Source organism: Sus scrofa, chromosome 9 (genome assembly GCF_054392235.1).
Source record: "Sus scrofa isolate SSC_HxYL_T2T_F1_AM1 chromosome 9, Sscrofa_HxYL_maternal_Yorkshire_Landrace_v2.0, whole genome shotgun sequence".
Classification (NCBI taxonomy): Eukaryota; Metazoa; Chordata; class Mammalia; order Artiodactyla; family Suidae; genus Sus; species Sus scrofa.
The window spans coordinates 29,949,375-29,975,568 of NC_139391.1; the positions used below are offsets into that span (position 1 = coordinate 29,949,375).

General features: G+C 35.3%; 2 long non-coding RNA genes across 2 annotated transcripts in view; one reads left to right on the top strand and one right to left on the bottom strand.

Annotated features, from left to right (window-relative positions):
• The window catches only part of LOC110255423 (uncharacterized), a 211,610-nt gene extending 201,073 nt beyond the window's left edge, over window positions 1–10,537 (top strand). The window contains exon 4 of the long non-coding RNA XR_014815094.1: window positions 9,065–10,537. This is a non-coding gene — a long non-coding RNA (uncharacterized LOC110255423). The remainder of the gene's footprint in view (window positions 1–9,064) is intronic.
• The window catches only part of LOC110262221 (uncharacterized), a 423,273-nt gene that overhangs the window by 57,790 nt on the left and 339,289 nt on the right, over window positions 1–26,194 (bottom strand). The window lies entirely within an intron of this gene.

A 26,194-nucleotide genomic window follows, 5' to 3' on the forward strand; every position in this document is an offset into this window, starting at 1 on the left:
TTATATCAAATTCTAATTAATGCTTTACATCTGCTTTTTGGGGCAGCACCTGCAAAGTTCCCAGACTTGGGGTCGAATTGGAGCTGCAGCTGCCAGCCTATGCCACGGCAACTCGGGGAAGTGAGCTGCATCTGCAACCTACACCACAGTTCACGGCAATGCTGGATCCCTGACCTGCTGAGCAAAGCCAGGATCGAACCTGCATCCTCATGGATATTAGCCAGATTCTTTTCCACTATGCCACAACAGGAACTCCCTGCTTTACATCTTAAAGTCTGCCTTGGCTTCTAGTTTTAAAGGTCAAGCAATTTGGGGAAGTATCAAAGGCAGGTCAAATAAAAAAAATGTATACTAAGCACAAAAAGAATATTTGCTATCAATTAAGTTCTGAGAAGCATGAGATTAGATTGTTTTAATTTAGCATGCATAACTAAAACAGTTGTTATTTGTCACCATATTATAATTATTTTTCTCTCCATAGCTGTTTCAGGTACTAACTTTTTTTTTTGGTCTTTTTTTAGGGCCACACCCATGGCATATTGAAGTTCCCAGGCTAGGGGTTGAATTGGAGCTGCAGTGTCTGTCCTATGCCACAGCCACAGCAGTGCCAGATTGGAGCTACTTCTGTGACCTCCCCACTGCTCGTGGCAATGCAGATCCATAATCCACTGAGCGAGACCAGGGATCAAACCTGCATCTTCATGGATACTAGTCAGATTCGTTTCCACTGAGCCATGACAGGAATTCTATCATGTACTAACTTTAAAGGAGTAAATTTCATAAATTACACTGGGTGAATACTGTGTGTATGTGTGTGTTTGATATGTAGTGATTTTTCATGTTATTATTTTCATTGAGTCTTATATATTAAAGTATACTCATGTCGCAACAGAAGAAAGGGTGGGGGAAAAAACTGTAACTGCAATGTATACATCTAAGGATTACCTGACCCCCTTGCTGTACAGTGGGAAAATAAAAAAAAAATAATAAAAGTATGCTTAAAACTTTGAGAAAATATTAATAATTCATCAATATTAAAGATTCAAATATCTACCTTTTTTCCCCCTTAAAACATGTTTTTGAAAGATTACACATTTCTAATTATTTAGGACTCTGGATCATATTCCTCCAAGTGCACCTAATCCTACTTTATGTTTTGATTTGTTTCATCTAATATCTCCAGAAGCAACAGTCTTTTTCAGATTTTCTCAGAGTTTCCTCCAGCTCAATGAAAGCTTGAAGTTACTGGAAATATGGAAAACAATAGGAAAGCATTCCTTGCAGTCTGCTTTCATTTGGCCAAGAAATGGCATAATTTTCTCTGATCAAGATGGAATCAAATCTATAGGACAATTATAGGTAATGGATTAATAGGAAGAATAATTTAGGACAAATTGAGAAAAATAATTAAGACATAAGTGCCATTTTACTTCAACCTCCTACTGAAATATAAGTTTTTTTTCTGAAATGGAAGACTAAACAAACTGTAGAGAGCATCCTTTCTAAGAGGTAGCAAAAGCCTTTTTCACTTATAAGAGAAAATAAATATAATCAATTCCATTTCACATGTTAAAAGGCAATTAGAAACGAAACTAACAGTGCAGAGGGACAAAAAGTGAAGATGGAGTACAAACTGAATGAATTAGAAAATCAAAGAATAAATAAATCAGTTTTTGTTGTTGTTGTTTACTGCTGCACACGCACCCCCGGCATATAAAAGTTCCCAGGCTAGGGGTCGAATCAGAACTCTAGCTGCTGGCCTACATCACAGCTGCAGCAACACTAAACTGCAGCTGTGAACTATGTTGCAGCTGCAGCAAAACTGGATCCTTAACCCATTGAGGTAGACCAGAGATCAAACCAGCATCCTCATGGAGACTAGTTGGGTTCTTAGCCTGCTGAACCACAACAGGAACTCCCCCAAATCAGTTCTTAAGTGACAAAGTGGTCCTTTACTAATATCAAAATAAAATTTGTAAATTTCCAGCTAGCATAAATATAAAAAGAGAATAAGAAAATATATAAAATACTATTTTTCTGTAATAAACTATGTTAATGAAGTATAACATAAATACAAAAACATGTAAAAACTTAGGCCTATATAGTTTCCTTTATGACAATGTTTAATCCTAGCTCTCTTTCCTTATGCAGAGAGAAACACTGTATTGCCTTCCAACACAGCAAATTAATTGTCCATAGATTACATCTGAATGCTATGATCAATATTATATTTTTATTTTTATTCTATTTTCACAGAACAGTAGTCTATTGCTGCATGCTATTTCAATGAAAGACTTTATGGCAACTTAGTTACCTATTCCTTTTTGTTAATTAAACATATGGATTTTTCCAGTGTTGGGTTACTAAAAAGAGCACTATTATGAGCATTCTTTTTTTCCCCACATTTTCTTGTTTCTTATCTTTATTACACAAAAGGTATCATACACTTTATTTGCTTTTCATTTGCCTTTATAACATAATAATCTATCCTGGTGATAACTTCAATTCACACAGATATTCCTCATTGATTCCCATTAGCTGAGCATTCTTGTTTATGATTTTTGTCATACCTCTTTTATACATTTGTTTTATGACTATTCCTCGGAGAGAATTTGTTGCACCATAGTCTATGTGTAGGAATGCATGTAAGTTCTTAGATATGCTATTCAGTTCCTTTCAGTAATTACAGAAAATCTTGGAAGTTACCTCCTTAAATATATATTCTACACAATTCTCTCTTACATCTGTGACTCTAATTACACACATGTTAAATTGTTCAATATTATTAAACACTTTAGAAACCCCTTAAAAATTTGCAATTATATGAGAAATATGACAGTGGAAAAGTAGCAACTTTATGGCTAGTAAAGCTAATTGAGGAATTTGAATCTTGAAGGGTATGACCAGAAGGATATGCTAATATTGCTTACTTAGTCTGTCCCCCGCCCCAGGCCCCCGCCCACCACCCCAGATTAATCAGATCTGAACAAACATAAGCTCTTCTCACAGGGGCAAAGCTTTCATGATTAAAATTTCTAATTACAAGTAAACAAACCAGAATTCACTATCTGAAAACAGACAGTCACAAAAGACACTGAAATGTCTCAACATACACGTTTTCCTCTCTTGCTGGCTAGGAATGAGCAAGACATAAATTTAGGCTAGGAGTACTCAAAATGTGGTCCCTTGACTTTCAGCATCAGAATGACCCTTGGAAGTGGTTAGAAATGCCAAGTTTCAGGCCCCACCTCATACTTGCTGGATCAGCTTTCCAGATAATTCTACTGCACACTAAAGCTTAAGGAACAATATTTATCATTATAGATTCTCAACCCTTACTGAATATTGGAATTTTTACAAACTAATAATAACAAAGCATTACATATATGTGCGTATGTACATATATACACATACAAGCATACACTGAATTTTCTCTTGGTCACAGAAAATATTTAAAACTTGACATATAGTGTCTGTCAGTACTACTCAATTCTATCATTGCAATTTGTTTTTTTTTAATAATGATTTTTATTTTTCCCATTATAGCTGGTTTACAGTGTTCTGTCAGTTTCCTACTGTATAGCAAGGTGACCCAGTCACACACACACACGCATATACACATTCTTTTTTCTCACATTATCATGCTCCATCATAAGTATTGTAATTCATCTACTATCTAATCTTTAATGATTTCCAGAGTAAGAACAGAATGTGAAGCTGGCCCAAGTTGCCCTTTTGGGTTTATCATCCAATAAATTCAATGATGGAAGAAGTGTCTCTGCAAATGGGGATGCTGTGTGGGGCTTCCGACATGCCTCAGTGTTAGAAGTTATAAAAGCCATGAGACTTTGTAATAGATCAAGCTATCTTCCACAAGTAACTTTTGTTATTTTGCATAACAGCTCCTTACTAAATCAGGGGACACCAGATAATCATGTGAAATGAACTGCTCATTCTGAACTGGGGAATATGACCTACCAAACCATCTAATTGGTTAGGAGCATCATAATCATAATCACTGCTCCATGACTGAGCAGAAACTGTGTTCATATCCATACATTTTCTGAGCAAGATTAAGAGTAATAATAAGTTACACGAGCAGGTGATTCACAATGTCAAACATCTATCTACTTCTGAACAACATAATATTTGTCTAGGCATTCATATGGATTTATGGACAATCTCCTACATGGTTAAAGCATTGAATGATCTTGGGTTTGGTTTTCTATGGTGTGGTGTAATATGCTAGCATATTATAGACTCACACAAAAGTTCTTCTGAATGGCAATGCAGATGGAAAATTTTCCCAGTAGGAAGCAATTTAAATATATCTGACTTCCATTTTCCTGGATGGGATAATGGCCAGTGGTATGAATTTACATTGATTTGTAGACAGTAGATAAATATAAGTAATGAATATGGGAATGGCTCTGTTACTATATCCAATTTTAGAACAGAATATAAGAAACAATTTAGATAAAATGTGAGGACAAACTATTTTTGACAATATGAAACATACAGAGGGATGTGATTTTTAAGAAAAGGAAAAGAAATAATGTGAACAATATAGGCATATTTCAGAGATATTCTGGGTTCAGTTCCATATCACCACAATAAATAATAAAGTAAATCACACAAATATTATAGTTTTCCAGTACATATAAAAGTTATATTACACTCTAATATAGTCTATTAAGTGTGCAATAACATCATGTCTAAAAACAGTGCACATATCTTAATATAAAAGTACTTTATTTCTAAAGAATTCTAACCATCATCTGAGCCTTCAGAGAATTGTAGAAGCAAGATCAAATATCGCTGCTCACAGATCACCATATAGTGACAAATTCTGAAATATTGTTTTTATTTTTGTCTTTTTGCCTTTTCTTGAGCTGCTCCTGTGGCACATGGAGGTTCCCAGACTAGGGGTCTAATCGGAGCTGTAGCCACCGGCCTACACCAAAGCCACAGCAATGCGGGATCCGAGCCGCATCTGTGACCCACACCATAGCTCATGGCAACGCCAGATCCTTAACCCACCGAGCAAGGCCAGGGATCGAACCTGCAACCTCATGGTTCCTAGTCAGATTCGTTAACCACTGCGCCACGACGGGACCTCCAAATTCTGAAATATTGTGAGAATTACTAATATGTGACATAGAGACATCACTTAAGCAAATACTGTTGGAAAAATGGTGCCTATAGACTTGCTGTAAATAGCGTTTCCACAAACCTTCAATTTGTGAAAAATACAGTATCTCTGTGGTGCAGTAAAGCAAAGTGCAGTAAGATGAGGCATATTCATTTCACTTTTATGCTTAGGAAACTTTATGAATCACTGCACAGAGAGGTGGAACCCCCCAAAAAGCACTGGGTACAATGAGCAAAGGGAGTATACAGCTAAATTAATGACAAGGAGATGGCTAAAATTTGCAAGGAAGGGTATTAAAAAGATAAATGTGGAACAGAAGTTCCAGAAATATACATGGGGATTGTTTTGACTCTTTGGGCAAATAATAACATTTTAATTTAAATGATGAAGTCAATACTTCATAGGCTGTAGAAGAGAAAACACACTGCAGATTGTGGGCTGAAGATGGATATCAGTGATAGGAAGAGACTTTTTGTTTGTTTCTTTTTAGGGCTGTGCCTGAGGCATATGAAAGATCCCAGGCTAAGGTTTGAATCAGAGCTGCAGCTGCCAACCTATGCCACATTCACAGCAAAACAGGATCTTAGTCCCGTCTGTTTCCTACACTGCAGCTTGTGGCAATGCTTGATCCTTAACCCACTGAGCAAGGCCAGGAATTGTGTCCTTATTGATGCTTTGTCAGGTTCTTAACCCACTGAGCCACAGTGGGAACTCCAGGAGGATTCTTATAGATAATAAAGTTCTATCAAGCAGAAAAACCTTGTTAAACTCTCCAGATATTCAGGTGAGGTACCTGAAAGTCTATCTACCATGAGTAAGGTCATCCTACCCCTTTAGTAAGGGCTGTCTAGACCTCCCAACAAATCTGAAACTAAGCCTCAATAGGTTCAATATTAATCACTTGCAAATAAACATCCTATCAAAACAATCTCAACATTGCCTTTGAAGAAGAAAACACGAATTAAAACTGAAAAATGGAGCAGCCACAATGTCTTACATACATATTACTTTGCATATGAATAAACAGGAAAAAAAAGGCATGAGCAATAGGAAGAAAAAAAAAGGCCAAGGAGAGGAGGAGGTAAGAGTGACTGCGGAGCTGTTGAATGAGGATAAAGTTTCAGTTATGCAGGAAGAATTAGATCTAGAGAGCAGCTGTACAGCATTGTGCCTCTAGTCAACAATAGGTATTATGCACTTCAAATTTTATTATGAGGGTAGGTCTCAAGTGTTCTTACTGTAAAAAAGAGGGGCACAGGAAACTTTTGGAGGTAATGATATGTCAATTACTTTATAATAATTGTTTCATGGATATATGCATGACTCTATATTAAATTGTGTATATTAAATATCCATAGTTTTTGTATATCAATATACCTCAAGAAAATGTTAAGAAAAATTTAAAAAATTAATAGAAATCGACCCAGAAATACACATATATTGGAACTAAAAGACAATTACTTTAAAATGTTATGGGAGAGTTCCCTGGTGGCCTAGTAGTTAGGATTCAGTGTGTCCACCTCTGAAACCTGGGTTCAGTCCCTAGCCTAGGAACTGAGATCCCACATCAAGCTACTGCACATCGTAGCCAAAAAAAAAAAAATTATGAAGAGTGTGTCTGAAACCAAAGGAATTCTCTTGAGGCTCTTCTTAATAGTTCTATATTCAAGGGTAAATTAAAAGGAATATCATAGCATTCCAATACAGGCAGAGCCACTAAGATTCAGCTCCTTTTAGTATGAAGTTTTAATTTAACCTACCAGGTAAAGAATTTTAACGAACTTAGCTGCTGGTTGAAGGGAAAGGTAACATGGAATGATTAATGAAAAAAAAAAAAGTAACAAGTGTAAATATAGTGTCTGCATACTTTCCTCCTTTCTACTTCATTATTCTATTTAATATTAATTTTGATTAACACATGCAAATAAAAGAACTAAACAAGAAAACTGACTAACATTATTAAGCAGAAATAAATACACTAACTGAACTTGGTGTTTCTCATTTTGGGGACAATGCTGAGAACACTTACATTTTTTTAAAAAACTAGCTATAGTGAAGTATAACTTACATATAATAAAATTTAAGATTTTATGACTATAATTTGGTGAGTTTTCACAAATATATAGTGGTTAACTACCACTGTAATTAACACATGAAATGTTTTTACCACTGCAAAAGTTCACTCTTGGTAATATCCTTCCAACATTGTATAAAGTAGAAGCATACAAAATTCAACACATAGTGTAGCAGAAGAATAGAAGCATGTCTTTTTTTCACTTTATGCCCCAAATCATGATATTTTCCTATGCATAAAAATGGTTAACTGTAAGTTTTTACCTTTTTTAAAGTACAAATTTGATGGTACATAAATCTTTTTCACTTTCAAGATGTATAATGGCAAATGATATTCTATTTAGCAACTACTTTGCAAGTTGATTTTGTACATTATCTAATATTAAATGGCAAGGCATTTTCTCAGTTTAACAATTTACTTCTTAATCATGTCTCCTGATAACACTACACATGAAACACTTTAAAAATTTTAATTCAAAATAAATTACTTTATATGCTAAGGATATTGATAATCAAGGTGAATTCAAGTTAATTGCACTAATCATGATTTTGTTTTACATACTTTTTAGTGTCATTTCATCTCAAGTTACAATAATCTAATAAAGCTAATATTGTGTCTGTGTTTCCATGCATTAGTCAAACCAGGCTCAGGGATATTATTTAACTTGAATATAACCTATTAAATAGACTAGATAACTCTCAACATGTGGTCTTCTTATTCTTAATATACTAGGATATTAAATATACTACTAGGATGCATCATTATTAGTTTAAATGTCATTAGTTATTAATCATCAAAGAAAAAAAAAGTAAAATGTAATGCCTTTGGGGATTCATTGAGTTCCAAGATATCCCTGATATAAATTCAACATCTTCAATAACTTATTGCAAAACAATCTCAAATCACATCCAGATTACCATTGTTTTTGAAAGCTTTTCTAAAGATTTTTGGAGTAAAAAAAGTGCATATAGTTTTACTTAAAATCTATCATTAGGTATATTTTTCCCAAGGCCCCTCCATTCCCTAACCCTGGGTCTTTTTTTCCTTTTTCTAATGTTTGACCCTGTTATTTCTGACCCTTTTATTACAAAGCAATTCAATCTGCTTTGTAAAGTCTTAAGTCCAAGCTACTAAATGGCCCTAGAGACTCCATTAAGACTTACTAGGACTTTGGAGTTCCTCTGTGGTTCAGCGGTGAGGAGTCCACTAGTATCCACGAGCATACAGGTTTGGTCCTTGGCCTTGCTGACTGAGTTAAGGATCTGGCATTGCTGTGAACTGTGGTGTAGGTCACAGAAGCGTTTTGTGTAGGTCCCACATTTCTATGGCTGTGGCATAGGCTGGCAGCTGCAGCTCCAATGCCTGGGAACTTCCATATGCCCTGGGTATTGCCCTAAAAATAAACAAATAACATACAACTTACTGGCATTTACAACATATTCCAAACAAAATTCTTTACTGATTCAATGTAAAAAGTATACAAGCTTCTAAGAATATCAAAATATCCCAAATATTATTATGTTTGGAAAAATTGAGCAGTACCTCTGTTACTTACTGAAATTCATGATAAGAGGTATTATTTTTCCTGATGGATTCCTATGTTGGTCCTCACCTTCTGGTGTCTTTTGAGTAGCAATGATAGGTATCATTTAACATTACTATTAATCTATGTAAGGGTGTTGTATTTGTTATATATTGCTGTATAACACTATTAACACAGACTTAGGAGTCTGCTTGCTTTTTAAAATCCGGTAGAGAGTCTTGCCTAGCAAAATCAATATTGTAATCTATATAATGTATTTATACAACCCACCTTCATCATATTCTATTTGTCACAGGTGAGTCACAGTTCTCACTAACTCACAGGAAAAGAACAATAGGAGGACAAGAATACCTGGAATTTGGAAGGATGGAAGCCAATTTAGAGTCTGTCTGCCACAAATTGCACTGCATATGCTAATATTAGGATTAAATGCTTCTAAGAAGCAAATGTATTATAATAGAGATTTATCAAATGGCTCTGACCTATGTTATTTCTTAAAGAGTTCAGCCCCAAGTACTGTAAAGGTAATAAATAGCAGCAATATGTATGCCATGTTTTGAAAACAAGAAGGAAAACAAATTTAAGCAGGGATTTCAGAAAGCAATTGAAAAGAGGACAGTTATGAAATGGAAGTGGAAGTCTCCATTCTCCTCCCCAAATCTAACTGGCTTCATAAGTATCAGCATCATGGATGCAGAAGAGAAAGACATGCAATAAATGAAGTCATTTTCTATGTTTGCCATACAAAATTTGCCATAAATTCAGCAGTTCAAAACAGTAAGTCATTTAATATACAATTGTTAGGTCAGAACTCTGGGCACAGCATACCTCAGCTGGTTCTCTCTTACAGGGTTCAAAGAAAGAGATCAAGTGTATCAGCAGAACTGTTTTCCTTGTTGAGGCTCCGTAGAGGAATCCTCTCCATGCTCTTTCAGACTTGTGGCCTAATTCGGTTCTTTGGGGTTGTGAGACTGAGCTTTCCATTTCTTGGCTGTTGTATCAGGATGATTCTCAGCTTCTAGAGCCTACGTGCATTTCTTGGTTCATATCTATTTTCCTTAATCTTCAAAGTCAGCCGTAGCTGGTCAAGTGACTTATTCTCTTTGACTCTCTGATCTTTCCATCTGCCTCATGACTCCTATGCTTGACATCAGATAAAATTCTTGGATATTAAGGACTTATAAGATTGGGCCCACCAGGATAATCTCCCTATTTTAATGTCCTAAAACCCTAATTACAGCTGCAAAGTTCTTTCTGTGGCCTAACCCTATTCAAAGGTTGGTAAGAATTAAGGTATGAGCATTTTTCTTTACTGAGGGTGTTTCTCTCTGTCTATCACAGTAAGCTATCACAACAGTCTATCACAAAATAACATTAAACTCATAATGAGGTTTCTTTTGCTATAAAAAAAGAAAGTTTTATTATTTTACTATCCCAAAGGATGGCATAAACTGATAATCCAGATACATGGCAGAGATTTAAGAGCTTTTAAGAGCTTTTAGCTGTAATCTCAATTTTATCCAAAAAAGTACAACTTCTCCAGAAGTGCATTTCATTGTATCTAATCTCAACAACAGCATTATTCCTAGGGCAGTGAAATCTAAGCTGATTATAAAGCATTTGGCATCTCCCGTACAACATGAGCAATTCTTGGATTTAAGAGAAAAATGATGAGGGGGCCAACATCTTTTCATGCAAAATTATTGATTGGTTTGGCAATGTTGCAATAGTCAATATTTCATAAAACCAATGCCAAATTGGCTTAAAGGAATTGAGAGGATTTTGTTTATTTTTGGCAATTTTGTTTCATCTGAGTTCTTAAAACATCAAATGGTTCTAAAAGAGTCAGTTTACATTTTACATGTTTGTATTTGGTGAACTCTTAGTAGGCCCAGCAACTAACTGTATGTCAAGTTGGGATATGCTTCATAGAACGAAGTGCTCACTGACCCTGAGAAGGATGTCAACTAACACGGTGATAATAATGACTTGTTATTTGCTTCCTCTACAAAATATTGTGCTAGGAGTTCCCATTGTGGTGCAGCGGAAAAGAATCTGACTGGTATCCATGAGGATACAGGTTCGATCCGTGGCCTCACTCAGCGGATTGGGGATCCCGCATTGCTATGAGTTGTGGTATAGATCGCAGATGCAGCTCGGATCCCAAGTTGCTGTGGCTGTGGTGTAGGCCAGCGGCACATTTGACCCCTAGCCTGGGAAGCTCCATATGCTGTGGTGCAGCGCTCCCCCCACATGAAATATCACCTTTAATTCTGATTGAATGCTAGGCATTATTCTTGCCCCAAGTTCAAAAACAAGAAAAACTAAGGCTAATGTTAAAATTCATACTGCTAGTATCTTACAGATACCTCATGCCTTAGGTGTCAAGCCATGAATGTCTACTTTTGGCATCTAGGAACTTAATTATTTTTAGTTTCTACTTCCTAAACACACACACACACACACACACACACAAAATGTATGTCCAACATTTTTAAAAGTATACACCTGTAGTATACATTTTAAGACTTCAGTGTTTGTCCCTAGCTCAAACCATGGTGCCCTGATACTAAGAATCAGCAAGATGCTAGAAAAATAAAATATGATTGGTTTTAGAAATTCTAAAACTATTTTTCATAAGACACTCACATATATGCTTTTCATTATATAATTTTCTAGATTTGAAGTGATTTTGTGCTGCTACTTTTGGCAGGACCTCTTATTATACCAATTTAGCTTAAAGTGAAGCCATGATTAAGATATGTTGATGAGGCAAAACACAGTAAGTTACAAATTAAGTTATATCACCAGTTCTCTAGATTCTGGGTGCCATAAAGGGCATATTGTTAAAAGAGATGTTAAGTGAGTTCCTGAAGGTTTTAAATATTTGGGACAAAATACACTGGCTGAACTCCAAGATATCAGATAATTGAACTTAGCTCCTTTACTGGGAGTAATTAGGTCTAATTTGCATAGGTAAGGTCATTTGAACAACTTTCTGCTGGAAAATAAAGCTAATTGAGATTAATGACTCTTAAACACATTGCTTCTCTACTTAGCATATCAAGGCAATATTTCTTGGAGAACAGAAAATGCTTCAGGATTTCTATTAGGAAAGTAGAGTAATAGGCTTTTCATTCTTTCGCTCATTTTGTCTCATAACATTGTTATAAGTTTCCACAACACAAGGTACAGTATTTTACAAAACAATTTAAAGATAGCCTTATAAAAATAGCCAATTTTTATTTTCAGCAATTTTCCATCTGTTCACCTTTTTTTCTACCTTCATTCACTTTTCAGTATATTCACAATTTTTTTTCCTATTTGTAACTCCTGCAAATTTGGCATAATATTTTTTTTCTCTTTTAAAGACAAAGACAGTGATATTTAGAAAAATGGAATTAGTTACTACAAACCATACAACCAGCAAATAGTCAAGCCAGAATCTGAAACCAGATCTCTTTAACCTCCCAAACCATTTCAAAACCTAAATCAAGATAAAAAGAGTGTGGAGCTTCCACAGTGTTTCAGGAGGTTAAGAACACAACTCTGTTTCTTTGAGGATACAGGTTCAATCCCTGGCCTTTCACAATGGGTTAAGAATCCCCTGTTGCCACAAACTGTGTCATAAGTAAGTCACAGATGTGGCTTGGATCCAGTGTTGCTGTGCCTGTGGTGTAGGCCTGAAGCTGTGGCTCATGTTTGACCCCAAGCCCAGGAAGTTGCATATGCCACAAGTGCAGCCATAAGAATTTTTTTAAAAATTAAAAAAAGATGAAAATGAGGCACACAATTTTCCTACAAATGTACAATTCTTGATTTGTATACTTATTATGTGTTTCATACCAAATAAAAAACAAGAGATGCATGTATTTGTTTTGAGAAGTGTTGTGTTATGTAGACATACAGACTCACAAACATATTAGAATAATTTTAAAAACTGTATTAGGAACTCAGTTTTGTCAAAAAAAATTCAATAATGATTATTTAGAAAGAAAGGATAATGCATTTGCTCTGCCTACAGTGTTTGGGTAAGTGCTTTGAAGCAACTGGTTCTCTATAAATGCTTGTTGACTAGTTGACCTGTGATTAGTTCTTTACACTATAAAGATAGTTGCCAAGTTAGGCACACTAAGCGTGTGTGTCTGAAGTAGAACTACAATTTCTCCCTTTTTATAGAACACAGAGTCAAGCATATGACCTGAATGACTTAGTGTGACCCAACTACTGAAATTAAAAACAAAGAAGCAAACAAACAAGTGAATTTTTGTCTGTTACCCTCTTACAGACTGCACTATGACCTCTAAAATTTTAAGTTCTAACCCCCAGTATCTCAGATGGGGATTGTATGAGGAGATCGGGACTTCAAAGAGGTGATTAAGGTAAAACAATCTCATCAAGATCCAGCCAGTATGACTGGTGTCTTTATCAGGAAAGGATATTAGAGCACACAGAGAGAAAGACATCAGATATGTGCATATAGACCAGGGACAAGCATGTGCAGACACATAGAGAAGGCAGCCATCTGCAAGACAAGGAGAGAGACTGCAGAAGAAACCAAAGGGTCTGACACCTTGATATTTGGACTTATGACCTTCAAAACTGAGATAAAATACATTTCTCTTGTTTAAGCCACAAAGTCTGTGGGATATTGTTATGGCAGTCCTAGCAAGCTGACGCATACCCCCTCCCATTAGAGCAGTTAAAATCAGGAGACTGATAATTGCTTATGTTGGCTGCCACAGAAATCTATTAGAAAAGATCTACATGATAGAATTTAAAGAAAATCACATCCTAAGTTTCTTAGAAGGAAAAGGCATTCAACCCTCCAAATGTAGGATTTTGAGCCCCCTCTTCCTAATAACCTTCTGAGGTTGGCATTGTTCAAAGTCATTCCTGACATCGGCATCCAAATATTTCTTGCCACTGTCTGATTGTAAGTTTGATACCAGGTTTGTATAGTGTGGACCCCTCCTAGTTCTGTTCCAGGAGCAAATGGGTAAACCACGAAATTGTGGCTGAGGGAAAAAAAAAAAAAGAGCAATAAGGGCCATTTGGCATCTCAGAAGAAGCGTATGTTAATTGTCTACTGCTATGTAATATATTCCCATAAACTTATAGTGGTTTAAAACAGCAAACATAATTTCACAATTTCTGTAAATCAAGAATTCAGGCTCATCTAGTTCAAGATCTTGTCCAAAGCCAGAAATTAGTTTTTTACTCAGGGCTTGCAGTCATCTCAAAACTCAGCTGAGGGAGGAACCACAATTGAGCTTGAAGCCATTGCTGTCCTCACTGGCTATTGGCATATGAGTGTCCCTGAAAGGCAAGATTGTAGTCAACAATTCTGTAAACTATATACTTCAGAGTTTCTAAGAGGCTAGATCTCCTTTGTTCTCACCATAAAAAGGAAATGCTGTGAGGTAATAAAGGTATTATTAGCTAAATCTATGATGATAATCATATTGCAATATATAAGTGGATCAAATCAACACATTGTATTCTTTAAAATTATACAATGTTACCTGTCAAATATATTTCATTTGTTTTTAAAAAACATGGCAGATATTTCTCTCACAAATGAAAACTGAGAGACAGCAAAACAAAAGTCTCAGTTTTAATGTAAATCAATCTCAGAAAGGGCATCCCATCGTTTTTATCATATTTTATTTACTGTAATCAAATCACTAGTTCCAGTTCCTACTGAAGGGGAGAGCATTACCTAAATTTGTAAGTATCAGTAGATGGGGATTATTGAGGCTCTTTTGGAGGCTGCTTACCACAAGGGCAATACTTAGGTCAGAGTACTTGGGAACTTACCCATTTTATCATAATATTATTAACTCCACTATTAGAAACTGAGTTATTAGAAGTTATTTCACTTATATTTTTTTCATTAGTCTTAGTTGTTAAGAAAGCTAATATATATCCAAATTATCCAGTTTATAATTGATTTCTCCAACAAACATCAAGGTGGAACACACAAGTAAGGGGCAGGGTTTTCCAAAGTAATACAGACTTCATGCTCATTCTGACATGTTTTCACAGGAATTTCAGTGAGTAGAAGGCTTTATTTCTGCATATAAAAGCAGAAGTTCCTCTCTTAATTTCAAAGAATTTGAATAAATACAATAATAATGTCAATATTAAAAAAACTAAATCTATCTCTCTTTTTTCCTCTCTCCTTCTCTCCCTCCCTATTTCCTTTCTTCTTTATCTTAATTAAGTAAAACAACTTAAGCAGATTTCATGTGCATCCTTTTATTTTGCCAAGCACCTGTCTAGGACTACTATCTCTAATCAAGACTCATTGACAACAAGAAAACAAAAACCATGAAGACCTAAGTACAGTATAGATGGGGTTTCACCCATGGTTCCCACTTAACTTCCTGCTGCACATTCCTCTTTATTTATAGTAGAATATTCTATAAGAAGTTATGAGATTTTATATCTCAAGGTACTATGTATGCTGTTTGCTTTTCTTAAAGTCCTTTCTCTTCATATCCTAATTAAAACAATGCAAAATTTAAAAATACAAAATTACTTAATTTTAAGCCTTATATTAAAAGTCCACACCACTGTAAAAGGATTTCCTGACCAGGACTACCTCAAACAGAACTAGCTACTCTAGCTACACACTCAGTTCTTTGTTAGCTAAAAAAAAAAAAAAAAAAAAAAAAAAAAAAAAAAAAAAAAATGTGTCTAGTATAGTACTTGCTGTATTATAGCTAGGTTTTATTTTTGTAGTTTGTTTTATTTGTTAGATTTTTCAGGCTAGGGCTTTAAAATAGTTTATATATTTTTTTTACCTTCAGCTGCAATGATAATATCTAGGTGTTTGATATCTGCCTCATTTTAAGCATTCAGAAAATATTTGGTGAATTAAATAGATTTGAATTGGATGAATGACATTTTTCAGGCTTCTGGTTAAAAGGTAGAAAAGTTGGAAGTTAATCCAATTTTGTACCTCTGAATGGCTCTGGATGCATGAAGGATAATGTCACTTACAGTGTTAAAGAAGTATTACTTCCCCGTGATTTGACTATGACATCTCCATGTCCACACAAAAGAAGACAACTTAATAAATGGCCCTGTGCAATTGAGAAAATCATCTGCTTGACACTGATATTGGAAAGAAAAGGGAGATTTGAGAACGTTTTATTTGATAACCATGAGTATTTTTACCATCAACAGATGAATGGATTAAGAAGATGTGGTACATATATACAATGGAATACTACTCAGCCATAAAAAATGACAAAATAATGCCATTTGCAGCAACAGGGTGGAACTAAGGATTCTCAAATTAAGTGAAGTAAGTCAGAAAGAGAAAGACAAATACTATATGATATCATTTATATGTGGAATCAAAAAATATCACAGATGATCTATAGAATAGAAATAGGTCATGGACAAGGAGAGCAGGCTTGTGGTTGCTGGGGCGAGGGGGGAGATATGGATGGAAGGGGAGTTTTGGATTGGTGGATGCAAACTGTAATGTTTAGAATGGATGGGCAATGGGCTCCTACTGTGCATAACAAGGAACTGTGTGTGATTGCATCATTTTGCTGTACAACAGAAATTGAAGAAACATTGTAAATCAGCAGTAATGAAAAATAAAAATAAAAGAATATTTTTCAAACTAAGCTTGTAATGTTTATTACACATGATGTTTTTTGATCAGGCCAGCATCTTTCCCCCTTTTTTAATTTTCAGGTGAGTCTGATCACACCTCTGGGTTCCAAAAATGGGACTTGGAATTTTACTTCACCAAAGTTCCACAAAATTCATTTTTCATGGTTCATTGATAAGCAATTGATGCAAAGCTTTTCCCAGGAATTTCATGGTAACTCTGTGCAATCTGCATTATTTCCTTCTGACATTACTGGTGAAGAGAGCTTTTGGAGCTTATAAATGTAAGGAATTTTTTTAAGACCACAAAGAGTGAAAGAGAGCCAGCTACCAATGAACTTACCTGAACAGAAAGCAGAGTAAGGTGGTGAGCAGATGAAGAAGAGCTGCATTTAATTTTTTTTTTTTTTTTTTGTCTTTTTGCCATTTCTTAGGCTGCTCCCGCGGCATATGGAGGTTCCCAGGCTAGGTTCCCAGTTCCAATCGGAGCTGCAGCTGCCAGCCTATACCACAGCCACAGCAATGAGGGATCTGAGCCACGTCTGCAACCTACACTGTGGCTCATAGCAATGCCGGATCCTTAACCCACTGAGCAAGGCCAGGGATCGAACCCGCAACTTCATGGTTGCTAGTCAGATTCGTTAACCACTGAGCCACGACGGGAATTCCTGCATTTAATTTTTAAATGAAAAAATTAAGCACTTAGATCCATAAGTGATTCAATGCAAAACTTCCCTTTGATGATTCAGGATTTATAAGCCAATTAATTATCATGTTTATTAACTTCATCTAAGTTGAGATTTTGCTATTTCCAACAAAAAGAATGACAATGCAATTACCAAGCACAAATTTCTCCAGAAGTGTTTTAAAAGAATGTTCCAAGGGGCAGTGTTTCTGCCAGAAAATTTCAGTTTCTTTATCTGGAATATTGGCCTAGTCAAAAAATAGAAATACAACAATGCCGTGATGAATAAATTAGCATGTGAATATGTGTGTGTGTTCATGTCCAGTGCTTAGCTTATCTAGTTGAAATGCAATATAAGTGTTGCTACATTATTCAGAGCATGCCTACTACACGACAAGCTCTGTGCTATATATTTTCATTGTAATAACCCACAGGATGTGTTCCTTGCCCTAAAAATATTCATGACCAAATAGCGGGAAAAGACCTGAAAACATGATACTGAAATAGAAAAGGATAACCACTAATGCATGAATGCCAGCAAAGGACAGTAGGAACATCAGTGGTGTCATGAGTAACCTAGCTTAGAAGTAACAGGACAAGGTTACTGAAGAGCAGACACGGATTTGAAGAATCATAAAGGTAAAATAAGGGTTTAATACATGAAGTGGACTAGGGAACAGAAATTCTTTATATAGCTAAAGAAGTATGGGGATTTATCTACTTATGAGATTCCCTAGAATGGCCCTAACATCATGAAGTAGTTCTGAAATTACCCTGAATAGAAATTTTTTTTTTTTTTTTTTTTTTTTTTTTTTAGGGCCCCACCTGAGGCAAATGGATGTTACCAGGCTGGGAGTAGAATCAGAGCTATAGCTGCCTGCTTACACCACAGCCACAGAAACACCAGATCCAAGTCATGTCTGCAACCTACACCACAGCTCACAGCAATGCCAGATCCTTTAAGCCTCTGGAGGAGGCCAGGGATCAAAGCTGCATCATCATGGATACTAGTCAGGTTCTTAATCCACTGAACCACAGTGGGAATTCCATAAAAACAATTTTGACATATGACATTTGTGTGAGAATACATATTTTTAAGTTGAGAATAATGTCCTTTACATAAATATAAAAGTTATATACTATTTTTATTTAAAGATTTCATACTCTCATATTAAGCTTGTTTCCTAGGAACAAATTATTCCAGTAATTTTAAAGGACTGAAATAAACAAATAAATACTGAACACACTGGGTCAAACATGATTCAATGTTTTTAATTCCAAACCATAAAATTATATTTTGTTACATTCTTTATTAGTTATAAAAATATTTTCTATAATATACTTTAATTTTATAGCTTCAAAGTTTTGATTAAATTGTATAAATTACCTGTCATGAAATTTTTCATATAGCATTAAATATATAATCTATCTCTAGTTGAAATATGTTTTATTTTAATGACAATTGGTTAATCAGTTAATTGGAATCCTCTTCATTGGTAGATGTAAATTTATCTATGATTAATTGGACTATTTTCAAACAGCTCTGTATTCACATTTCTCATGCACTTCTTTTTCTTTCACAACTTAGTAAATTTTTCCCCAGGAGAGCAGAGTGCAGCTCATTTGGTAAAAAATAAATAAGCAAAAAGAAAAAAACCCTCCATTTTCAAAACCTACCACTTATGGTCTAAGCTTCTGAGACTTTAATTAAAATAATAACATTTTATTGATCCCATGATTACTTTTATACCTTGTTGCTTGATGTTTTTAATTAAAACAATTGAAACTGTTTCATTCCTCAGACAAAGTAATAACAGATGTTTGAAGTAAACAACATTTAGAAGATATGTGAATTATTCCTTTATATAAGAACTGGGATTCAACTTTTCCTTTCTTAAGCACCTTGCATTTACGATAGGGTTTTACAGCTTTTATCTACTCTACACGCAATATACAAGGATAACTGAGAAAATGAAGACACATGTTAAGCTATTCAATATGTACATATATACACTTCCTTAGTTTTCTCGGTATGAAATTTCTAAGCAGTAAGTGATAATAATATGGATAAAAGAATTGATGAAGTTTATTATATACTTGAGAATAAAATTATGAGTTAGGCCATGGATATGCCACAAAGCAGATTAGTTTCATGTTTAACAATATTTGAAAATGAAACCTCAACTTCTCCCCTCTCTCTCAACCCCATTTCTCTTTTTCTCCTCTCTCCCCTTCTCATCTGCTTAAGATTCCAAGCTCTGTGAGACAAGTTGGTGCCTAGGAACCTCAACTTCACCAGATGGGTGTCACAGATATACAGATGCTTCTCATTAAGAGGAAAATTAAAAAAGAAAAGATCAAATGAGGAGAACACAGGATATTCTTCTCAGAGTTACTTTTTAAAATATAATGAAATTCAGAGGGCAGTAATACACTAAATGAAGTATAGCAAGAAGCTGACATACTGTAAGAACTTTTGAGTACCAATATCTAAATGTAGAGTTCATCAGAGAAGGTCACTGTTTAATGCATTGCAATGATTTTAATTTTTAATTTTTTGGTAAATACATAAAATTTTAAACTCAAGCCTGTGCATGTTCAGTAATTTAATATTGTACAAGTGAATCCTTAATTATAATACCTATCCTACACACCTAATTTAAGGGCAGTAGGAGCCAATTAGTCAGTTAAATAATAGGTTTTTTTGCAAATTATGTGATATAGTCAGACAAAATCTGAAATAAATTTTCTATGAACTTTATAAACTTCATTTTAAATGAAAAAAATGTTTTAATTCAGGAATAATTTCATATTATAAGGCAAAATATAATCTGATTTCCTTATCAATTGAAATTCGCATTCTTGTCTTAAATTTCAACCAGAAATACATAATAGAATACATTGGATAATGAAACCGATTTTAAAAAAAAAACCTGTCTTTCATGAATAACGCTGCTAATAATTTAAATGTTAGTCTTCTCATTTTATTGACTCACTATTTAGTAAATATTAACTTTAACTTTTAAAATACTGATAACAAAAAAATCCTAAAAAGTGACTCAATACTTTGACTTAAATATAAATTATAAATTTCAAAGATAATTGTATTGATTATAAACTAGATATTTTCTGTTTGTTAAAATTCTATGCTTTTGCGGTAACACTTTTCGTCATTATTTCTTTCTGAAAAGAGTTAAAATAATAGGAAAAACATTATAAAAATAAACACTCTGGGCATGGAGATCAAGATGGTGTAGTAGAAAGACTGAGCTCACCTCTTTCCATTAACACTTCAAAAATACATCTACATGTGGATCAGTTCTCCCAGGAAAAAACCTGGAGACTGGCAGCGTGTAAAGAAAGATCCTCACAAAGTCAGGTAGGAAGGGAAGAGAAGTGATGAGGGCGCCCTGGTAGGTACTGAGTAGGGGGCTATTATGGGCTTTGCAGTCCTTCCTGAGGAGTGAGGGATTCCAACTACATATGGGGCACCCCAGCCCAACATCTGACACTGGGTAGTTGGGTCCCCTTAGCTGGTATGAACAATAATGGGATTTATTAGAGGGCTATAGGAAACCAAAACTCTGGACATGAAGTGTGTGAGCATATGTCTGCTTACTCTGGAGGAAAACATGGAGGAAGCAGACTGAAAGCTGCCTGGGCTGTAGCCAGCTTCCAGCGACTGGCCCAGAAAAGACACCATTAAATGGAAGAATTGGAAAAAAAAAAAAAAAAAAAAAAGACACTGCAAAAAAATTACAGGCCAAGATCTCTGATGAATATAGATATAAAAATCCTCAACAAAATATTAGCAGACTGAGTTCAATACTATATAAGAAGGATCACATATCTTGATCAAGTGGGATTTATTTTAGGGAGCAAGGATGGTTCAATATCCATAAGTAAATCAATGTGATACACCACATTAACAAAACAAAGTAGAAAAATCACATGATCATCTAAATAGATGCAGATAAAGCATTTGACAAAATTCAACATCTATTCATGATAAAAACTCTCATGACAGTTGATTTGGGAGGAAAAATCTCCCCACATAATACAGGCCTTTTAGGACAAACCCATAAGTAACATCATACTTTGTAATGAAAAGAAAAAATAGTTTTCTTTAAAATCACTAGGAAGGAAAGGATGCCCACTCTCACCACTATATTTAACACAACACTGGATGTCCTTATTACAGCAATCAGACAAGAAAAATAAATAAAAGACATCCACATTGGAAGGGAAGAAGTATAACTGTCACTATTTGCAATAGGCATGATACTATGTATACAGAAAACTAAAGTCTCCATCAAAAATGATTAGAACTAGTGAGTTTAATAAAGTTACAGAAAACAATTTTAATAGCAATATGTTGCTTATCTATACACTAATAATGAACTATCAGAAAGAGAAAGCAAGAAAACTATCCCACTTAAAATTGCAACAGGAAGAATAAAATAATAAAATGTATAGACATAAACTTAACAAACTTAACTCTTGCTTTGCTTTATACCACACTTGTTCTTTTCTCTAGCTTCAGAGCTGACTCCGTGACTTTCTGCTTATACCCACATACTAAAGTGTTTGCCTATCGCCCCTGCCTCCCCCTCTAACGACTAATTTAAAAACCTTACTAAGAGAGCTGTGGCTGAAACCAATAACTCAGTTTATTATAAGAAATCATTCTAATTAAACCCATATTTTATATACTTTTCTATATTAATTACTGCCAGAATTATAAACCTCCCAGATCAGCCATCCTTATTACACATCACTTTATTTTTGCTTATCCTTTAACCAGGTATCTTTTCGAACACTGCTATGATCTCTCCCCAAATCTTACTATGTCCTAAAAATTTTATAAAATATTATCTGTAAAATCTCCTTTATCTATTGTCCAAAGTTTCTTTGTTCTTGCTTAACTGAATCCAAGCTGCCCGCAGTAAACACTGGATCCAGCCTTCTCAAGGGTATGCTTATGTGTTTCTCCTCCTATTACCTACCTATCACGTGACTTAAAGATATGCTGATTATTCTCTATGCCCTTTAACTTTTTATTATCCACTTTTATATTTCCATTTCTCCCTCCAACTTCAAAATATCCAGTTGGGTTGAACTAATTCTCATATTTTTTTTGTCTTCTCAGGGCCCCACTTGCAGCACATGGAGGTTCGCAGGCTAAGCATCTAATCAGAGCTATAGCTGCCACCCTATGCCACAGCCAGAGCAACTCTGGATCCTTAACCCACTGAGCAAGGCCAGGGATCAAACTTCCATCCTCATGTATAGTAGTTTGGTTTGTTACCACTGAGCCATGACAGGGAACTCTGGGTTGAAATCTAGCATCTTAATGCCTATAGCGTCTATAGAAATGAAACAATACAGCCAACACTCCAGTGTTTCTGTTCCTTTTACTTCATCACTTCTGGATATCTTTTTCTTTACCTCACCTCTGCCTTTCATTCCTCTTTTGGTCATTTCCTAAACATTCAAATCCAAATACAAGTACACCACTCAGAAAATAGCATTTCAAATATTTCATTCTCTCAATGTCATCTCCTGACTTTCCATGTACTTTTCATTTTTCCCAGGTTAAAGTTTCTGTAAATTTTTCGTGACTTTCATTCATTATCTACTGCCCACCTCATCCCTCTCTTCAATCCTTACACATCTTTTTTTTATAGTCTTGCCATACCTATTTCATTGCAAATAGTCTTTCTCCATTAACCCTATCCTTTCTCCATGTCAAAAACTGTATTTAAAGTAAAATATTTTTTTTTCTAAATTTAGAATATGACTACTAGGCCAACATCAATTATTCTGCAGTCTCTCAAGACCAGGCAGGTTCTATCTGGATTTGGGCAACCTTAGGAAGAGCAGAGGAGCTGTGGGTAGGTCAGACATCCCTTTATTAGCTTCACAAGTAGGGGGGGACTCTTTTTTAGGTTTCCTGAATCCAAATTGAACCTTCCTGGTCTTGAGAGACTGCAGAACAATTGGTGAAGTTGGCAGGATTCACTGCAAGCAGGTATGGAGACTTCAGGGGTTGAGGGATGGCTGGCCTCAAACATGTGGTACTTGGTGGGCAGCCTCCTCTCTTTCTGGGTGCTCCCTGCTAGGAATGGCCCAAGATGGATGGGTACCCTGTGCAGTTAGAGAAAGCCCTACATGTGGTAGGGGAGACCTTGGAAAAGCATAGCACCTGTATGGTGACTACAGCTATGGGTTGGGTGTTCCTTACAGCCCTGTGGCTGGAGTCCGAGGCTATGCTGCCTTGCAAATGGCTCAGGCATTTAATTCTATACACCAGGCCATTGGGCTCCTTAGTGAAGAAATGTATCATTTAACAGAAGTTTGGCCAACAAAATAGAATGGTCCTAGGTTTGTTAACAACATGAGAAAGCAGGGTATACTCTATGATGGGCTCAGAATTTCTGTGTACATAGCAGATGAACACTCTAATGTTAGCTGAGGCTTAAATGCCTTAGCTACAAAAAAATTAGCTATTGCAGAAGTAACAGGAGAAAATTAGCTATTGCAGAAGTAACACTACAGGAACAGTGGGCCTCCCTCAATGCCAGCTGGTGCACTGCTTAGGGAATAGCAAGTTTCCTGGTAGTATTTCATAGTTTTTACTGTGGCTGTGGGCTGTGGATACAATGCTCCTCACTCCTCACCAAGGAGAGTGATGCAGTGTGGGGAAAATGGAGTAACTCAGGCTCTTTCCACCTAGCTGCCATATCATTCTGGTAAGGAATGATGCAGCAAATATTACATAGTGATAGTTATACATGCCCATGCACAGTAGAATACAATGACGACCACCTCTTATGTGACATTTTCGCTTTGTTCTGAACTGGTATGAAAGGCAGACGGGACTTTCCGTGCCACCTTCACCACTTGTGAAACTAATAAAGGGACGTCTGACCTACCCATAGTGCCTGGACTCTGATTCAGTTTGCCCAAGTCCAGATCCAGACTGAACCTCCCTGGTGTTGAGACTGCAGAACTCCAAATGCAATAGTTTGCATCTATTAACCCCAGACACTGATAACCAACTGTAATGGAAAAAATGAAAATCATTTAAAAAGAGAGAGACTGCAGAACACCAAGTCAGATGAATTTATCTGTAGGAATACACAGCAATGCAGACCACCTTCACTTTAAGTTTAAAGCCACAAATTTCAAGTGCTCTCTCTGAACTGACAATACTATTTTGACCTGATAGATTAACTTTCTCATCCTGGTAAAAAAAATATTACTTTAAATTCTCTCAATATCTCACTCTAGTCAATGACTTCCCTTCTTACTTCTCTAGGAAAATAAAAGCAATCTTATCATTCATAACTTTTCATTTTGTGTGCTACATACTTATATATTTGGTTGGCCCTTCCTCCTTTTTCAAAATCAGAACTTTTTTCTAAGTCTAAATTAAAAATTTTTTCACTATATCTCATTGCATTTGATGAGGAAAAAAAAATCATTCTTTGCACTTATCTCCTTTCCTTTTGCATGATTGTGTTGTTTCTCTACTGAACACATTAAATTTAGCATAAGTACAAAATAATTCTTCAATCTTACAGAACATTCCCTTGACCTTACACTTCAGAGTGCCCCAACAATTGGCTAGTTAACTGTTGCTTTTTATAGGCATTCTTCACAAAAGTTATTTATATTTCCTGTTTCAAATTCTCCATGTCCCATTCTGTCTTTAAGCCTCTCTCGTCAAGTATTCATTTCCTTATAATGTCATTCTACTTAAGTCTATGAATGATTACTATCTTGATTCTAAAGCATCATTCTTATCAAGTTTACCAATAACTTGACTCTATAAACACCATCTTTTCAAATTTATCAATGACTTCTCAAATTCAATCATTTATGTATTTTAATCTTGAACTTTCAGTATATTTGAAAAAATCACTACTTCTACTTTATTGAAACACTTTTAATGTGTTGGCTAAGGGACCTCATTAAAAAAATTCACAGAACCTAGTTTCTCATTTATAAATGAAGATGTTTGTCTTGCAGGATTGTTAATGATAATTCAATTAAGTAAAATTATATATATGTAAAACATCTACCACTGGCTAGCTTTTAGGATGGACTCAATCAAAAGAAGCAGATGTAATAATAATTAATTCTTCAAATATTCTAATCTTATTTCTAGGTCATATCTATTCTTTATGAGATGCATGTTGGCCAGAAGGATTCCTATTTTGCATAATCTTTAAAGCCAAATCTGAACACAAAAGTAGCAAAAGATATGGAATGTAGTAGTAAATATTTATTAAATTAATAAGTGAATTATACTGTTGATATTAGGCCCTTGTCTGTTGCATCATTTGCAACTTGATTCAACTTGTTTTCTAAGAAAAAATAAACTAAACAATTCATGATTATCTATCCTAACAGGACAGGTTATTGCCTGTATTTTTATCTCATGTAGAATGTAGCCCCCTTCTTGTCAATGAAGTTCAAAATATATTTCACCATTCTTCTTATAGGTGACATGGAAGACTATGTTTCTTTTTTATATTTTTATTAAATTTTTTAAAGTTTAGTTGATTTACAATGTTTTTTCAATTTCCACTGTGTAACAAAGTGCCCAATCACATACAGTTCCCTGTGCTAAAGAGTAGAGCCCCATTGCCCACCCATTCCAAATATAACAGTTTGCATCTAAAAGCCCAAACTGCCTGTACATCCCACTCCTCCCCTTCCCCCTGAGAACCACAAGTTTGCTCTTCTTGGCTGTGATCTATTTCTGTTTGTCCACTCCAAATGCAATAGTTTGCACCTACTAACCCCAAACCTCCAGTCCATCCCTCTCCCTCCCCCTCCCCCTCGGCAATCATAAGCCTGTTCTCCATGTCCATGAGTTTGTTTCTGTTCTGTGGATAGGTTAATTTTTGCCATATTTTGGATTCCACAAATAAGTGATATATTGTATTTGTCTTTTTCTTTCTGGCTTACTTCACTTAGTAAGAGAATCTCTAGTTATATCTATGTTGCTGAAAATGGCATTAGTTTATCTTTTTCATGTGTCAGTAGTATTCTATTGCACATATGTACTACGTATTCTTAATTTATTCATCTGTCAAT